The sequence below is a fragment of the Capricornis sumatraensis genome, chromosome 7, assembly GCF_032405125.1.
Source record: "Capricornis sumatraensis isolate serow.1 chromosome 7, serow.2, whole genome shotgun sequence".
In the NCBI taxonomy this organism is placed as follows: domain Eukaryota; kingdom Metazoa; phylum Chordata; class Mammalia; order Artiodactyla; family Bovidae; genus Capricornis; species Capricornis sumatraensis.
In genome coordinates, this window is record NC_091075.1 from 98,615,072 (window position 1) to 98,631,392 (window position 16,321).

Below are 16,321 nucleotides of genomic sequence, written 5' to 3' on the forward strand. Positions count from 1 at the left end.
ATCTGAGGTTATTGATGTTATCTCTATAGCCAATTCACTTTGCTATACAGCAGAAACTAACACAACATTGTAAAGCAATTATACTCCAATAAAACTTTTTTTAATCAAATAGAAAAAGATATTTACTCAGATCCATATCTCTAGTCACCTCTGGCCAGTTATTCCACTCTCGTCATTGTAATAACATGTTATAACCACTATACCACACTCCCTGATGTTCCTCTCTATTTTCCTGAGTTCCTGTGATACCCTCAGGTGGGTGATGGAATTAGCTATGTTTGTTACAGAGGTGAAAGGGGGCACATTGCCACCACCATGCAATGCCTGACTTCCAACAGCCTTTCATCATTAAGAAAACTAAACATGGTGGACTTGCCCCCAGAAAGGAGGAAAGGATTTTCTTCTGCACATCTGCCTCCTCTCAGCTCTCAGGCCTGCTTTAGTCAATATTTACCTGTCAGCCCAAAACCTGTTGATGTGGATCTCAGAGGAATTGAATCAGTTTTTCACCTACCTTGTTGGACCCTTTGTTAGCAATAGCTTTTGTGAGCTGAATGTTTTTAAGTGACAGACACAGTAGAAACTCTTTATGCCACAGACAAAGGGACTGAATTCACACTTCACTCAGGAGCTTAACAATTGTGATCCATGGGACCAACATCACTTGTAGTTGCTCCTGATACCAGAAACAGGAGACCTACAGGGTATTGAACCCATAAAATCAATAACTGTTATGAGAAGAGCCTTCTGTGCTTGGCAACAAATAGTGCTTAAACACAAACGCATTTAGTCAAACCTAAGTACTATGTAACCAAACAATTTTATTGATTTGGCTTGTGGGATTTCCTCCCCCTCCTCCTCCTCTTCCTCTTCTTTTAGAGATGCCTCTGCAGCTGGGCTTCCCAGGTGGCACAGTGTTAAAGAATACGCCTGCCAATGCAGGAGATGCAAGAGACACAGGTTCTATCTCTGGGTCAGGAAGATCCCCTGGAGGAGGAAATGGCTACCCACTCCAGTATTCTTGCCTGGAGAATCCCATGGACAGAGGAGTCTGGTGGGCTACTGTCCATGGGATCACAAAGAGTCAGACATGCCTGAGCAACTATGCATGCACGCACACCATTGCAGCCGGTTAAGCCGACTGTGCTCTTTGCCCCAGGGGGGTCCAGTGTCCAGTGGCTGCAAACAGCAGCCTCCTCAGTAGTGTATGCAGCCTGTTGCTTGTACAGGTTGCCCTAAGCGACCTTGGATACAACTCTTTCCAGTGGACTTTCATGACTAGCATGCTGTCCCCAATCTAAGCTCCAGACAGGTAAGAACAGTGCCTCTGGAAAGCCCTGGGGCACGCTGCCCAGGGTCCACATTGGCCAAGTCGTAATGTCCATCCCCACTGAGATGCAGAACAAGGAGCCTGTGATTGAGACCCTCTGTGGGGCCAAGTTCAAGTTCCCCGGCCAACACATCTTGGATCCACATCTCCAAGAAGTGGGCGTTTACTAAGGTTAGTGCAGATGAACTTGAAAACGTGAGAGAAAAGTGGCACATTCGGGATGGCTGAGGGCCACATATTATATACACAACCCTAATGGTGGCCCTCTGGACAAATGGCAGGCCCTGCACTCATGAGTCTTGGAGCTGTCCCCTCCTTACTCATGTCCACCAACAAATCCTACTTTCTTATTATATATATATATATATATATATATATATATATATATATATATATATATATATATATATATATATAAATGCCACACTGTAGTACATTTTGTTGTTGTTCAGTCACTAGGTCATGTCTGACTTTTTGCAAACCGATGGACTGAAATATGCCAGGCTCCCCTGTCCTTCACCATCTCCCAGGGTTTGCGCAAACTCATGTCCATTGAGTCAGTGATGCCATCCAACCATCTCACCCCCTTCTCCTCATGCCCTCAACCTTTCCCAGCATCAGAGTCTTTTCCAATGAGTCTGCTCTTTGCGTCAAGTGGCCAAAGTATTGGAGTTCCAGCTGCATTCCCTAGTAGTACTTTGTATACTTTAGGCATACATAAGACACTTTTTCAAATGTATATGATGACTTCAGTTGTCCTGAGGCTTTATCTTTATTTGGCCCCTCTTCTTTGGAGGATGATTTTTTTTTTTCCAACTGTGGCAAATAGATGGAGAAACAATGGAAGCAGTGACAGACTTTATTTTCTTGGCTCCAAAATCACTGCAGATGGTGACTGAAGCCATGAAGTTAAAAGATGCTTTCTCCTTGGTAGAAAAGCTATGACCAACCTAGACAGCATAATAAAAAGCAGAGACATTACTTCGTCAACAAAGGTCGGTCTGGTCAAAGCTGTGGTTTTTCCAGAAGTCACATGGATGGATATGAGATGTGAGAGTTGGACTATAAAGCTGAGCACCGAAGAACTGATACTTTTGAACTGTGGTGCTGGAGAAGACTCTTGAGAGTCCGTTGGACTGCAAGGAGATCAAACCAGTCAATCCTAAAGGAAATCAGACTTTAATATTCATGGGAAGGACTGATGCTGAAGCTGAAACTCCAATACTTTGGCCACCTGATGTGAAGAACTGACTCATTTGAAAAGATCCTGATGCTGGGAAAGATTGAAGGCAGGAGGAGAAGAGAACGACAGAGGATGAGATGGTTGGATGGCATCACCAACTTGATAGGTAAGAGTTTGAGTAAACTCCGGAGGTTGGTGATGGACAGAGAGGCCTGGCATGCTGCAGTTCATGGGGTCGCAACGAGTCAGACACAACTGAGCGATTGAATGAACTGAACTGAACTGAGTGGTTTTCTACCCACTTGCCCTCTGCCTCTCACTACACTCTTATAGAAGCTATTTGGAAACAGAATAAACCAAAACTCACAGTCTTTCTAGAACCGTCCCCCTCAATGTTTTGGAGGGTCTCAATAGGGAGTCCTTCCCATCAGTGAACAAAAGTTGTGTGCATGCAGAACAGATTTCCTGTGAGACCCTAGCAGGAATATTCAGTGAAATTAATATGGTGAGATACGATGGCTCTACTGGTAAAGAAGCCACCTGCCAATTCAGGAGACTTCGAAGATGCGGATTCGATTCCTGTGTCAGGAAGATCTCCCAGAGAGGGGCATGGAAACCCACTCCAGTATCCATGCCTGGAGAATCCCATGGACAGAGGAGCCTGGCGGATTACAGTCCACAGGGTCGCAAAGAGTCAGACACAGCTGAAGTGACTTAACAGGCACACAGGCACATAATCATTTCCAACAACACGTTTGTAACAAACAAAACCAACACAGACTGTTTAGGAGAAAGAGACTCTCAAGTCTACCAGTGTTAGCAATCCTCACTAATTGTAAAAAGCGGTCTGTTTTAAAAAACAAATGCTAACAGACTACGTATTACACCTTCATCATTCTAAGATAATCACTACTGAAATTTCACACTAAAGTCCTCTAAATGTTCTTTCCCTGGTGCATTTTAACTGATTATTTTGTAAGAATTCAAGTTATACAAAATTTCAGAAATACATGGCTTTTGCTTAAAGTAAGGCCCACCTTCTTGCAGTCCAAGATGAGAAATCCACCAATCTAGAACAAAGGAAACCCCGCAAGTTCTAAAGTCATAGCCACAGTCAAGCCATCAATCAGCACACATATATTAAGTGCCGGCTGGGCACCAGACACTCCTCCCTTCAAAGTGTTCTCAACACAGAGAGAAATAAGAGAGGCAGTGTTAGTACAGTAACCTTCGCTGACTGCATTACCAACAGAACATTTCATTTCTCACTTTAGAGTTGCTTCACTGCATTTAGCTTTTCTTCCAAGAACAGTGATGGCTACTTTTCAAAATGTAACCACACTACCAATTAAGTATTGCTGTTTGGTTTTAGTTTTGCCCAGGACAAAAGGGTAGTATGCCCCAAAAGTAAATCCAACTCGCCATTTCTAATAAAGCATAAGATAATTGAAATAATTTTCAATGACATTTTTCTTGCTTACTCCTCAATCAGAGTTTCTGGGGGAGAACAGTCAGGTCCAAGTCTCTTCTTGTATACTCTATCATCCTACCTCCAAAGGAAAAAGAGACCAGAAAAAGAGAATAAAAATGAGACAAGTGAGATAGCCAGTGGGTTCTTGTTAGAGATAGTTATTGACATGATGAATTTAGTATGAAAAGACTACTGAACACTAGATCAGAGGTCTATGACCTTTCGAACCAGATCATGGAAGACAGTATTTCCATAGAATGGGATGGATGGTTCCACAGGGTGGATGGTTTCTGGATGATTCTTACAAGGGGCACCCACCCTAGATCCTTTGGATGCCCATTTCACAGTAGAGTTCTGGCTCCTACAAGAGTCTAATGCTGCTGCTGATCTGACAGGAGGCAGAGCTCAGGGAGTCATGTGAGTGATGGGGAGCGGCTGTAAATACAGAGGAACCTTCACTGGCTCACCGCCGGCAGCCCAGCTCCTAACAGGTCACGGATCTCTGTCCTAGATGACACTTGCCACTTGTCTTTGAAAAGTCCTCCTCCAGGGGCCTGGCTGAGGGAGCCAAGAAAGTCTGAAGCATAGTCAGGCCTCCACCTTTTCTGGAACCAAATCGGAGCACTCACCCAGCCACACTTTGTGAAGTCAGCCCCAAGCTGCCTTCCCCCCACTTTCTGCTGCCAGGCATAAAGTCACAGAAAGATGCACCCAAGATGCTATGTGCCCACCCCTCTGGCTGGCCCCCTCTGGAAGGGACAAGATCATAGCTGTAACAAAATTCCCATGACCACCTGTGCTGCATTATGGTGCCACATCCATAATGTCTTAGCGGTTCTGCTGAATCAAAGAAGCAATTGAAAGATAAACATGAACGAAACTGTCAGTGTCATTCAAAGCTTCTCCTTTTTCCCAGGTTCAGATTATTCCCCTTTTTGGGAAAGAACAGTTGTCCCCACAAATTGTGCCCTCAGTATAATTCTGGAAAGTTCTCTGGGGGAACACAGGGCAGAGTCAGTCACCCCTGAAGCCTGCTCTGAGGCAACAGTAGATTCTATCGTACACTCGGTTGGCCATGATGGACGTGAGTTGGGGTAGGGGCAGAAGCTATTTCCACTTTGGTTGTTGAGTAGATTAAGCCTGGAAGAATGTGATGCACGCTGGGGGCCCCCTGCCCTCTGAACAGGCCAGATTTCATGCCATTTCTGTGGTGTGAAGACATTTAGCCAGGCTTAGGCTGGAACAAGTGCTTCTGAATCCCCGTGCACTGGCTCCAGGTGTTCCAGCTGGAGCAGCCTTCCGGGGCTGTGGAACCTGGTGGGTCCAATCCCAAGAAGACAGCATCTAAAAATCAAATGACTTTGCTTTTGGTCTGGCGGGAACACCCATCACTGGGCTGCAGGTCTAGCATGTAAATCCTCTTAGTGGAGATTTATAAATGAAATGTGTCTGTCACATAGTTGTAACTTGGTTTGTTTTTATGGGGCCAGATCCCTCAAGAACTCTCTCCTAGAGCTTCAGAGGATAAATGTCGGGGATTTGAGGGTTAACCTCTGCAAGCAGGAGTGTTTGGTTCCTTACAGAATGTTGCCATGGGACTTTGGAAATCTTCCATTCCCACATTTGGGGAATGGCGTTCGCTTAACCTGAAGTAGTAGAGGCAGGAGGAGCTCTGAGCAGGCCTGGTTCCTGGAGGAGCTCACTGAGCCACAGAGAGAGTAAATCATGGACCTGGGGTGGAAGGCAGGGTAGAGCCAGGGAGAAAGCACCTTGGCTTCTGGAACCCCTGCCACTCCCTGAATATCCTGACCCCAGCGTTTGATGCCACTTGTGGCATGGATTTACCGGTTAGGGTCAGGGTATCCCCGTAGACATCTGTGTGGCTTTTAGTTCACAATTATGAGAGGTTTAAGTCGTAACTATGGTAACAACGCTATGAATAAGAAAGACGTAAACATAAGCTTAAGTAATAGTTGCTTTCACAGTTCTCCCACAGCCCTGTGCTTTTTTCTCTGTTCTGCAGAATTTAAGACTCCTCCTTGGATTGTAGCTATCACCCATTCTACACTGAAAGCCCCCTGGGGACAGAAACCATATTTCATTCATTTTTGCAGCAAATATGGGATGAAGGATATAGCCTTTGATATCAAATAGGCTTGTGTTTCAAGGTTGGTGGCCCTTGTATGATTTAATTAACTTCTCCAAGCCTCAGTTTACTTATGTGTAAAATGGGAATAACACCCTCATCATCAAGTTTTTGGTTTTGGTTATTGGTTTAGCACCTCCCAGTGCTAAACCACACCCCAGTGTCCACTATGGTGTTTTCAGGCAAGTGATAGACACTTGAAATATCTGAACTGCATTTCTTAAAAGAAGCAGCTAATATTTTCCAAAAAAGAAAGATAGGCTCTATTTAACAATTCTGCATATGAATGGGTGAAAGAGAAAACTCAGAAACCCAGTGAACTCCCTGAGGCCATAGAAAATATTGGTAGCAGGTCTCAGGTTAAAACCAAGACTCTTGAACCTAAGTAAGCTCTTCATGGTCATCTAAAGTGTTCCCTGAATATGAGATTTCAAAGTAAGCAATTATTTACTTCCTCCTGCTTCATCAGGAGACAGAAGAGAGCAAAGAGAGGGCAGAGCTTCTGGAAATCTTAATCAGAGCTCAAGCAATTCCCAAACACACCACACACCAGCATCAGGGACTCAGTCAAAGGCATTAGGAGAAAACAGAGACAGGTTCTACAATGCCTGGAAGGTCCAGACTCACTTAAAGTAATTCTATCCCAAAGCAGTCTCCCTCTGTGTGAGCTTCCCAGGTGGCGCAGTGGTGGAAAAAAAGAAAACAAAAACCCCACCTTCCAAAGCAGAAGACGCAAGAGACCCAGGTTTGATCCCTGGGTTGGGAAGATTCCCTGGATAAGGAATGGCAACCCAATCCAGTATTCTTGTCTGGAGAAATCCATGGACAGAGAAGCCTGGTGGGCTATGGTCCATGGGGTTGCAAAGAGTCAGACACGTCGGAGCAACTGAGCACATCCCAAAGAATTGGAAAAGAGGAAATGCCTCGGGCACTGGTCCCTGGTGTTGGTGAGCATGTTGGGGTGTGCAGACATTTCGCATGCCTGCTCCTGTCGGTGGACCTTTCCCCCGCCTCTGGCATCATGGAAAAGGAACTGTCCATACCGCCTGCCAGAGGACCCCCTCTGACCAAAACGTTTCCAAGAAGCCGGAAGTGCTGCGGAGAGAGGGAATTCAGTGAGTGGCAAACTACATTTGTAATTAATTGGAAGGAGACGATCTGAGGCAGTCTCCCCTGCGGGACTCCTGAGTGACGGGCTGATGGGAAACTGCCCCTGTGGGCATCTCGAGATATTCCAAATATCTTTCGGAAACAAAGTAGGAACCTGAGGTGATGACAGAGATCAGGTCCCCACTCCCTGAAGGTAATGCCCTCCATGCGTCACAACATAACACAACACCCAGACAGCAGGTAGCGACACTGCCACGCTATCCACCCACCTCGCCTATGACTCAACTTTCCAAAGCACTTCTCAGGGATGTTTTGGAAATCCCATCTAAACACACTCCTCACCTCTCTTCAATGACAGCTGACACAGAAATGGCTTCATTCTCTAAGCGCTCTTTCTTCCGCATTTAATAAAACTCAAGGAAGCCTTCTAAGTGGTTTCTGAGAGGTACATTTGTAAATAGGGCTGGTCCCTCTCAGGCTGAAGCATCTATGATTCCGTTGTTCTTAAGACTGTACATTGAAGCAAGGCAAAGCTAAGACTCTTACAGGGAGAAGGATCTGTGGACTGGGAAGGGGCCAAGGAATTGCCAGGCTGAGCCCAGCCTCCTTCCCAGAGAAAGCGGCAGCCTCTCTCTGCTGGCTGCTGGGAGAGCAGAATGTTTCCCAGAAAATCCAGAGCAAGGGCTTCCTTCCCCCTTGGCTCAGTAGTAAAGAATCCATCTGCCAACCAGAAGACTTGAGTTAAATCCCTGGGTCAGGAAGATCCCCCGGGGGAAGAAACGACAACCTGCTCCAGTATTCTTGCCTGGAAAATTCCAAGGACATAGGAGCCTGGGGGGCTACGGTCCATGGGGTCACAAAGAGTTGGACACAATGCAGTCGCTAACTAGCAGCAGTATAATTATAAAACAGCACAGCAGTTACACATAGTTTAGTGTGAATTAATGTAAACAGGGCACATTTTTTTCTGTTTTGGAGATGAAAAAGACAAGAAGCTCTTGTAAGAAAGAAGGCAAAAAATGGAGAAAATAATAATTGTGTTCTATACATGTCATTATGTCTACAGATAAGGAAAGTGAAGCTAACACATTCACGAGAGTTGGACCATGAAGAAGGCTGAGTGCTGAAGAATTGGTGCTTTCAAACTGTGGTGTTGGAGAAGACTCTTGAGACTCCCTTGGACAGCAAGGAGATCAAACCAGTCCATCCTAAAGGAGATCAACCCTGAATATTCATTGGAAGGGCTGATGCTGAAGCTGAAGCTCCAATACTTGGGCCACCTGATGCAAACAACTGACTCATTGGAAAAGATCCCAGTGCTGGGAAAGATTGAGGGCAGGAAGAGAAGGGGACGACAGAGGATGAGATGGCTGGATGGCATCACTGACTCTATGGACATGAGTCTGAGCAAACTGCCGGAGTTGGTGAAGGACAGGGAAGCCTGATGGGCAGCAGTCCATGGGGTTGCAGAGTCAGACACAACTGAGAGACTGAATAACAACAACAACACAGAACTAATCAAACTACAATTACAAAATAGTGCATGTCCTTTTCCTGCAAAAAGGAAGACAGAAATGCCAAAGGTTAGTTCCGCCAGCTTCACGATTTGCCTCCTCACAGAGTTTAAACCGTGTCTTACTTGCCCTCAGTGCATCTTTCCACTTCGCCCACAAGGTGGCAGCATTTCTCCAGTGATACAGTCGTCAGCAACGAACGCGGAAGGAATTGGCAGATGTAACTAGAAGTAGAAATCAGGGGATAACGAATATGAAAACTACACAAAGAAAAAAAGCTCCAAAATTGTGATTGTGCGCTATTGAAATAAAGGCTTTCAAACCATACGTTCAAATGTAATAGCTTCCAGCCTTTCTGCAGCTTAGAAAATTTTAATTCATAGCCAACATTTTTAACACTGCCTTCTTCCACCACTTGATGGGGATAAAGACCCCTTCAACATCGAATTCTCATTTTCTTTTTTGATAGTTGGTAATTCTGCACACTGCTAGATATAAAATAGATAACAAAGACCTACTATGTAGCACAAGCTTTTTTTTTTTTTTTTTGGCCATGCCATGTGGCATGTGGTATCTTGGTTCCCTGATCAGGAATGGAATCTGGTCCCTGCGTTGGGAGCTCAGAGTCTTAACCACTAGACTGCCAGGGAACTCCTTATATTCAGCATCTTGTAATAACCTTTAATGGAAAAGAATCTGGGAAATAATACGTATGGGGACTTCCCTGGTGGTCCAGCGGATAAGACTCGGCACTCCCAAAGCAGGGGATGCAAGTTCAATCTCTGGTCAGGGAACTAGATCCCACATGCTGCAACTAGAGATCCCCATGCCACAGCAAAGACTGAGACAGCCAAATAAATGATAAAAAAAAAAAAAAAAAGAATGCATATGTATTCCTGAATCACTTTGTGAGACGCTTAAAACTAACACAGCATGGTAAATTAACTATACTTCAATTAATTTTTTTAAACAAAGAACTCCAAAAGTTCATCAGTCCGTGCTTTATCCATGATTCCCAGTCCCATTCCATTCAAGATGCTGGGAGCGGGTTGCCCCATCTTTCAGGAGGCCCTTCACCTCTCTGGGAGCTGTCCCCGGGAGCTAGCACAGGGTTCTCAGGCACACTTTCCCTGCGCTTGGCCTAATACAGTGATTTTCCACCTTTAATTCGCATCCCTCCAGAATTAACGGGCTTCCCAGGTGGCTCAGTGGTAAAGAATCTGCCTGCCAAGGTAGGAGATGCAGGAGACTTGAGTTCGATTCCTGGGTCAGGAAGATTCCCTGGAAACGGAAGTGGCAACCCACTCCAGTATTCTTACCTGGGACATCCCACGGACAGAGGAGTCCATGGGGTCAAAAAGAGCTGGACACGACTGAGCGACTAAACAGCAACAACAATCAGAATTAACTAAGCCTCCCTGGGCTCCTCCCTCAAATAGCTTCTGAACTTCCAACTCTTTCCTGACTCCCATGACCCCACATTACCATCATTCCTCACAGGTTTTTAGGCACCAACACTGGGCAATGCCGTTCCTATCCCACTGTATCTGGTGGTGCAAGAAGCCCTCAGACACCTCCTTGAAGATGAGTCTGTATCTTGGGCTTTCTTTGTGAGACCAGCTTTAAGCTTTCAGCAAGCCTTGCACCATGTCTGACTTCATGTGGGTTTATTGAATGAATGGGTCATTGTGAAAAGGCCATTTCCTTTGCTTCAGTGATGCTGATGATGAATTTCCCCAGAAGAGACATACTGTCAGTACGCCTGCTTTGACATGGGCCTTGCACTGGCCCTGGCAACCCATGAAGATGGAGGCTGCAGGGGTAAGTCAGTGTCACATAGAAGAAGGGGAGAATTTGTTTCAGGGAGTACTGTGAGCAGTGTGCTGATTGGGACACAGCCCTTGGTGGGTTTTACAGTGGTGGTGACCTCCCTCCACGCTGAACCCTCATCCCTCTAGGCTGGCATGCTTCTAGGACCAACAGTCAACTGGAACGCAATGCCGATCCTTCTGTGGATATTTTTCCCTGAGATGAGTTAAATTATATATCAAGATGCTATTGGTGCAGGGCTTTTTAGCAATAATTTCTTGGCTGAACATTGAATGGGGAGGACTCAGGAAGACCCCTCAGGAAATGAAGGAAAAGTTCGAGGCTGGGACCTCTGAGCCAGGAAACCTGAAGAGGTGGCTTCTTTATAGCTCTCTAAGTATTTCAAGTTTGTTGATGAATGAATGAATGAGTGAATGAATACGAGTTGTCCTCAGAGAAAGGAAGCAGTCTTCTTGATATCGTGCCAATCTCTACTCTTTTTTTTTTCTTCCGTGACTGTAATTAAGGACGCTCTGTTTTCCTTTTTTTGTCTACCGTGTAACTGATCAGATCGTATCTTTGTGCTGAAGGAAGCAATGACTTCTTGGCATTCACTCCATGCACAGGGGTGTTTGCAGACAGTTATCATCTCATTAGTCACCGCCTAGTTAGCTCTTCTTTCCTGTCTCCATGTAAATGAATCCCTCCCACTCCCTCAGTCACGTCTGTCCTTACTCTCTGATCGTCTTCCAGTATTTCCATCTCGTCTGGGCCCCAGAGCTTCTCACTGGCAATTTACTGTTTCAGGTAAAATACCGCCAGTTACCCAGAAGGAATATAGGGTGTGCACACTCAGCGGAGAATTAACTCTTTCAGTGCAGTGTCGAAGTTGGAACCAGAAACAAAAGAACTTCGTTTATGGACCACCTCAGGGCTTCCCTGGTGGCTCAGATGGTAAAGAATCTGCCTGCAGTCCAGGAGGACCCGGTTCGATCCATCCCTGGGTCAGAAAGATGCCCTGGAGAAGGGAATGGTTGGCCACTCCAGTATTCTTGCCTGGAAAACTGGCAGGCTACAGTCTGTGAGGTCCCAAAGAGTTGGACACAACTGAGTGGCTAACACTTTCAACGCTTTATTTGTACAAAATGTCCAAACTGGTTTTAAAGTGCTTGACTCTTTGCCGGCTTTACGCATAACAGAAATCTTGAAAGTGCGCCTCCACCATATATTATAATACATTTAATATGTCTGTCCTCATAATACTCAAACTGTACAACAGGGATGATAAACTTTTGTAAAAGGAGATTAAACAAGATTCAAGGAGAGCAGAGGAAACAGGAGGAAAATCACAGGAAGAGGTCTTAACCATGGACGGGGAAAGAGTGTTCTCAGACAGCCCTAAGGTCACAGTGGATGTGAATGGAGGTAAGTTAGAAGGGAGGATGGGGAGTAGATAGAGGAAGATGGAAGCTGGGTTGGGGCTTCCCCGTTGACCTCAATTTTCTTGGTGTATCAGGAGGCAAGATCGTCAGCTGAGAGTGAATAGGAGTGAGGGTGGAAGGGGTTTTGAAAGTGAAGGCTGAGGGGTGGGGGAAGGATGGATGGATTGGGAATCTGGGTTTAGCAGATGCAAGCTGTTATATGTAGGATGGATGAATAACAAAGTAGAGAAACAAGGAACTGTAGTCAATACCCTGTGATAAACCACAATGGAAAAGAACATGAAGAAGAATTTTTTAAAAAAAGTGACGGCTGGACCGACCACAGGAGGAAGGAAGCATTGAGAGCTCAACTGAGTCTGGAAACCCTGACCCGGAAGTGGGTTCAGTCTCTAATCCCACAGTTTCCTTCTCCAGCCAGTGACAGCTTCCATACTTGTTCACTCTAAGTGTTAAACATTCCTGATCCAGTCCTCTCTCCTCCATCCTCCCTGCTGCTCTCTTGGTACAAGGTTTCACCATTTTTCACCTTCACCGGACAGTTTTGTACCTCCCATCTCCTGTTGCCAATCTTCCTTTTTTCTTCCAGCTGCTACAGAAGCATCTCTTACCACTCAATCTGATCATCACTTCAGGGCTTAAAAGACTTCCACAGCTCCCTTGACTATAGGAGAGAAACCATGTCCCTTTCCTCTGCACATGAGATTTTGGTAAATGGAAAAATGGCGACAAAATTGCCCCTTCCCTGGATGCATGCAGCTTTGCAAAGTGACTTTGCTGTTCTTCCCATCGAGAGATGGAGTCAATTTCTCTACCCTTTCATCATGGACTTGTGATTGGCTTTGACTGTTGGGACAATAGCAAAGCTGATACATGCAGAGGCTTTAAAAGCTCTGTCTTACTCTTCTTTGGAAACTTCAGACGTCCATGTGAACAAGCCAGGGGATGACAGACCACAGAGAGCGAGGGTCCAGTCATCCTAGACGTTCCAGCCATCATCAGCCAGCCAAACCTCAGGCACACGGACAAGCCCAGCCTGGACCAGCAGAAGAACCTCGGAGCTTGGATCACCCCAGATTTCTGATCCACAGGCTCATGAGCCACCACCACTCAATTTTGGGGTGACTGATGATCAGAACTGGGGTCAGGGAGGTGAGGCCACAGGGTGCAAAATGTAAGGAGGACTTCACTCGCACCTCCATGACCCTGAACATGAAGCTCCTTGTGTGCCCAAGGTGCCTTATCCACACACTCCTCTCACCCTAGGCCTGGTCCTGCACAGTTGGGTACCCAGCTAAACATACTGAGGGCTTCCCAGGTGGTACTAGTATGAAGAACACACCTGCCAATGCAGGAAACTTAAGACATGGGTTCAATCCCTGGGTCAGGATGATGCCCTGGAGGAGGAAATGGCAACCCACTCCAGTGTTCTTGCCTGGAGAATCTCAGGGACAGAGGAGCCTGTGGACTGCAGTCCACAGGGTCACAAAGAGTCAGACATGACCGATGTGACTTAGCACACATGCATACTGATACTGGGATCTTCTCAAATTGGTTCCTGGAAAGTTTATTCTGACCAATCACAGCACCCAAATCATGGCCATCTCCCTGCCATGTCCTGTGACACGCGTCCAAGTACCCGAGACCTATGACATATTTCTCTGTACATCCGTGACAGCTCCTGGGCACCCAGGTCAGGTACCTCCCTAAAGCTTTATAACAGATTCAGAAGTGTGCTGATACACAAAGTTCTGCTCAGGCAAAAGATTGGTGATGTTTAATTTAGACTAGAGATTCTAAACCTTGAATTCTGAACCAGGAAAGTTTGAGAAAATCTGTCAGAGAACAAAAGTATGCATCCATTAATTCCTGCCTAGGAAACCCTCAAGGCACCCTGGACTCCTGAACGGCCTTCCGTAATCAGCCTCCATCACGCATCAACATACTGCACTACTTTTTCTTAGAATTACTTGAGATGCTTGTGTCTTCTGATCCAGGTGGAATTTTCTTCACTTGGCGCCACGAAAGTCTACCCCCTAGCTCTTTTGCCTTTTCGGCTTCTGTTGTATTCACCCTTTGTGTTGAGAAATACTGAGTCTATTTTTCTAAGTGCACATCCCTTTTGTACCTTCACTCAGCTGATTCTTTGGCTAGCTCCCTTCCATGTCTCTGGGCTTCCCTGGAGCTCAAATGGTAAAGAATCTGCCTGCAATGCAGGAGACCCGGCTTCAATCCCCGGGGTGGGAAGATCCCCTGGAGAAGGGAATGGCAACACACTCCAGTATTCTTGCCTGGAGAATCCCATGGACAGAGGAGCCTGGCGGGCTACAGTCCCTGGGCTCGCAAAGAGATGGACACAACTGAGCAACTTTCACTTTCGCATGACTCTGAGAGAGGACCCTGAGAGTGAAACCAGATTGCCAGAACCATGAGACCTTTAACTGTATCTCACAACCTTGCTCCAGTTTCTGCCTGCTCTGCTGCTGGTGGCTTCCTCCTCCCTCCCAGCACCCATGGCCCTGGAGATGCTCTGTATTTCCTGGTACGCTGGGGAGTTTCATCCCCTCCCCTTGCTTGTCCATCAGGGAAGCCCATTACCAGTGACAGACTGGTGTGGAACTGCGGATTTTGCTTCCAAGAGGACAAACACTGAGGTGTCATTTATGCTCCAGAGCTCAGGCTGCATCTGGAACTTCACTCTTGCTTGGCTCCTTCCCATCTTTGGGCTTCCCTAGTGGCTCAGACAGTTAAGAATCTGCCTGCGGTGCAGGAGATCCAAGTTCGATTCCTGGATTGGGAAGATCCCCTGGAGAAGGGAATGGCAACCCACTCCAGTATTCTTGCCTGGAGAATTCCATGGACAGAAGAGCCTGGATGGTCACACAGAGTCAGGCACAATGGAGCGACTAACAGTCACACACTCCCTCCCATCTTCATATGATATCCTGAACTCCCTTACCAGCTTCTCCTGGGAACCCTTCCCTTGCATGTATTCCCCTGCAAAACCCATACTTGTAGTTCCAAGTTATGCTTAATGATCACTGCTGTGAAGTGTCCCTGACCACCTAGGGAGAATCAATCACTCCTTGCCCTGGGCCAGTGCTGACTTCTCCAGCAACTTCAAAGCTTTGCATTTAAGCAGGTCAACAAGCCAGTGTGCTGTCTCTCTGACTGGTCAGTGAGCACTTTGAAGGCAGGAGTATGGTTCTATTACCATCCATGAGAATATCTCCTGAAACCATTAGAAACATGGGACATATTTGTTCATTAGAAAATTATTTTCATTGACTTGAAGTCTGTATCCTTGTGATTTTCAACTGGGGGCCTGAATTATTCCTTGTAACACAATAGACTGAAAGCTTCTACTGGTGGTTATTTCTCACCAAGTTTTCCCTTCTGGCTTAACTACTCTGGGTCCAGGCAAAGTTTCACATGTCTTGGATTCCCGAAACGTCGCTATCCTTATCGCTGCCTTTTTGGTGCTCCTGAGTTTATCAATGTTGCTCTTAAAGCCTCAGAAGCAAAGACAATAGGATAACAAAATAATAAGATGACAAAACTACAGATGTGGTGTAGCAGGACAGATAGTCAAAAACCTCTAGTTCTCTACCCAGATGCAGGATTTCTCTTTTTCTTTTTAGATGTTATTATTATTGTTTTTAAATTTTTAGTAGAGTATACGTGATTTACAGTGCTGTGTTAGCTTCAGGTGTACCACAAAGTGAATCACGTGGCATGCAGGATCTTTGTTCCCCTACCAGGGATCAAACCCACCCCCTCTGCTTTGGAAGCTTTGGAAGCCAGACCACTGAACCACCAAGGAAGCCCCAGGATTTTTCCAAGTGAGACTGAGATGACTGCTAAAAGTGGAAGGTGTGATGCCACACTATGGGTCCAGTGGAGAGAGTGAAGTGAAGTCGAAGTGAAGTCACTCAGTCGTGTCCTACTCTTTGCGACCCCATGGGCTGTAGCCTACCACGCTCCTCTGTCCATGGGATTTTCCAGGCAATAGTCCTGGAGTGGATTGCCATTTCCTTCTCCAGGGGATCTTCCCAACCCAGGGATCGAACCCGGGTCTCCCGCATTGTAAACAGATGCTTTGCCGTCTGAGCCACCAGGGAAGTAGAGAGAGAGGTCAGTTTAAATCCCTGGGGCCCTTTATCTGAGCTTTTGTAAGACACATTCTCTCTCCTTGCATTTATAAGAGTGAGTTTTGAACCTAGCTTCCGGCAGTCAAGCTTCATCTGATTTAGTTTTATTCATTATTTTTCTCTTTTTTCATCTGTACCCCACTGCTTGTGGGATCTTAGTTCCCCGAC

At 46.0% G+C, this 16,321-nt stretch overlaps 1 non-coding gene across 1 annotated transcript; it reads left to right on the top strand.

Annotated features, from left to right (window-relative positions):
* The first annotated feature begins 1,122 nt into the window (after positions 1–1,122).
* LOC138082464 (small nucleolar RNA SNORA70) lies at positions 1,123–1,257 on the top strand. The gene has a single exon (XR_011145094.1). It is a non-coding gene; the product is annotated as a small nucleolar RNA SNORA70 (small nucleolar RNA).
* The last annotated feature ends 15,064 nt before the right edge of the window (positions 1,258–16,321 follow it).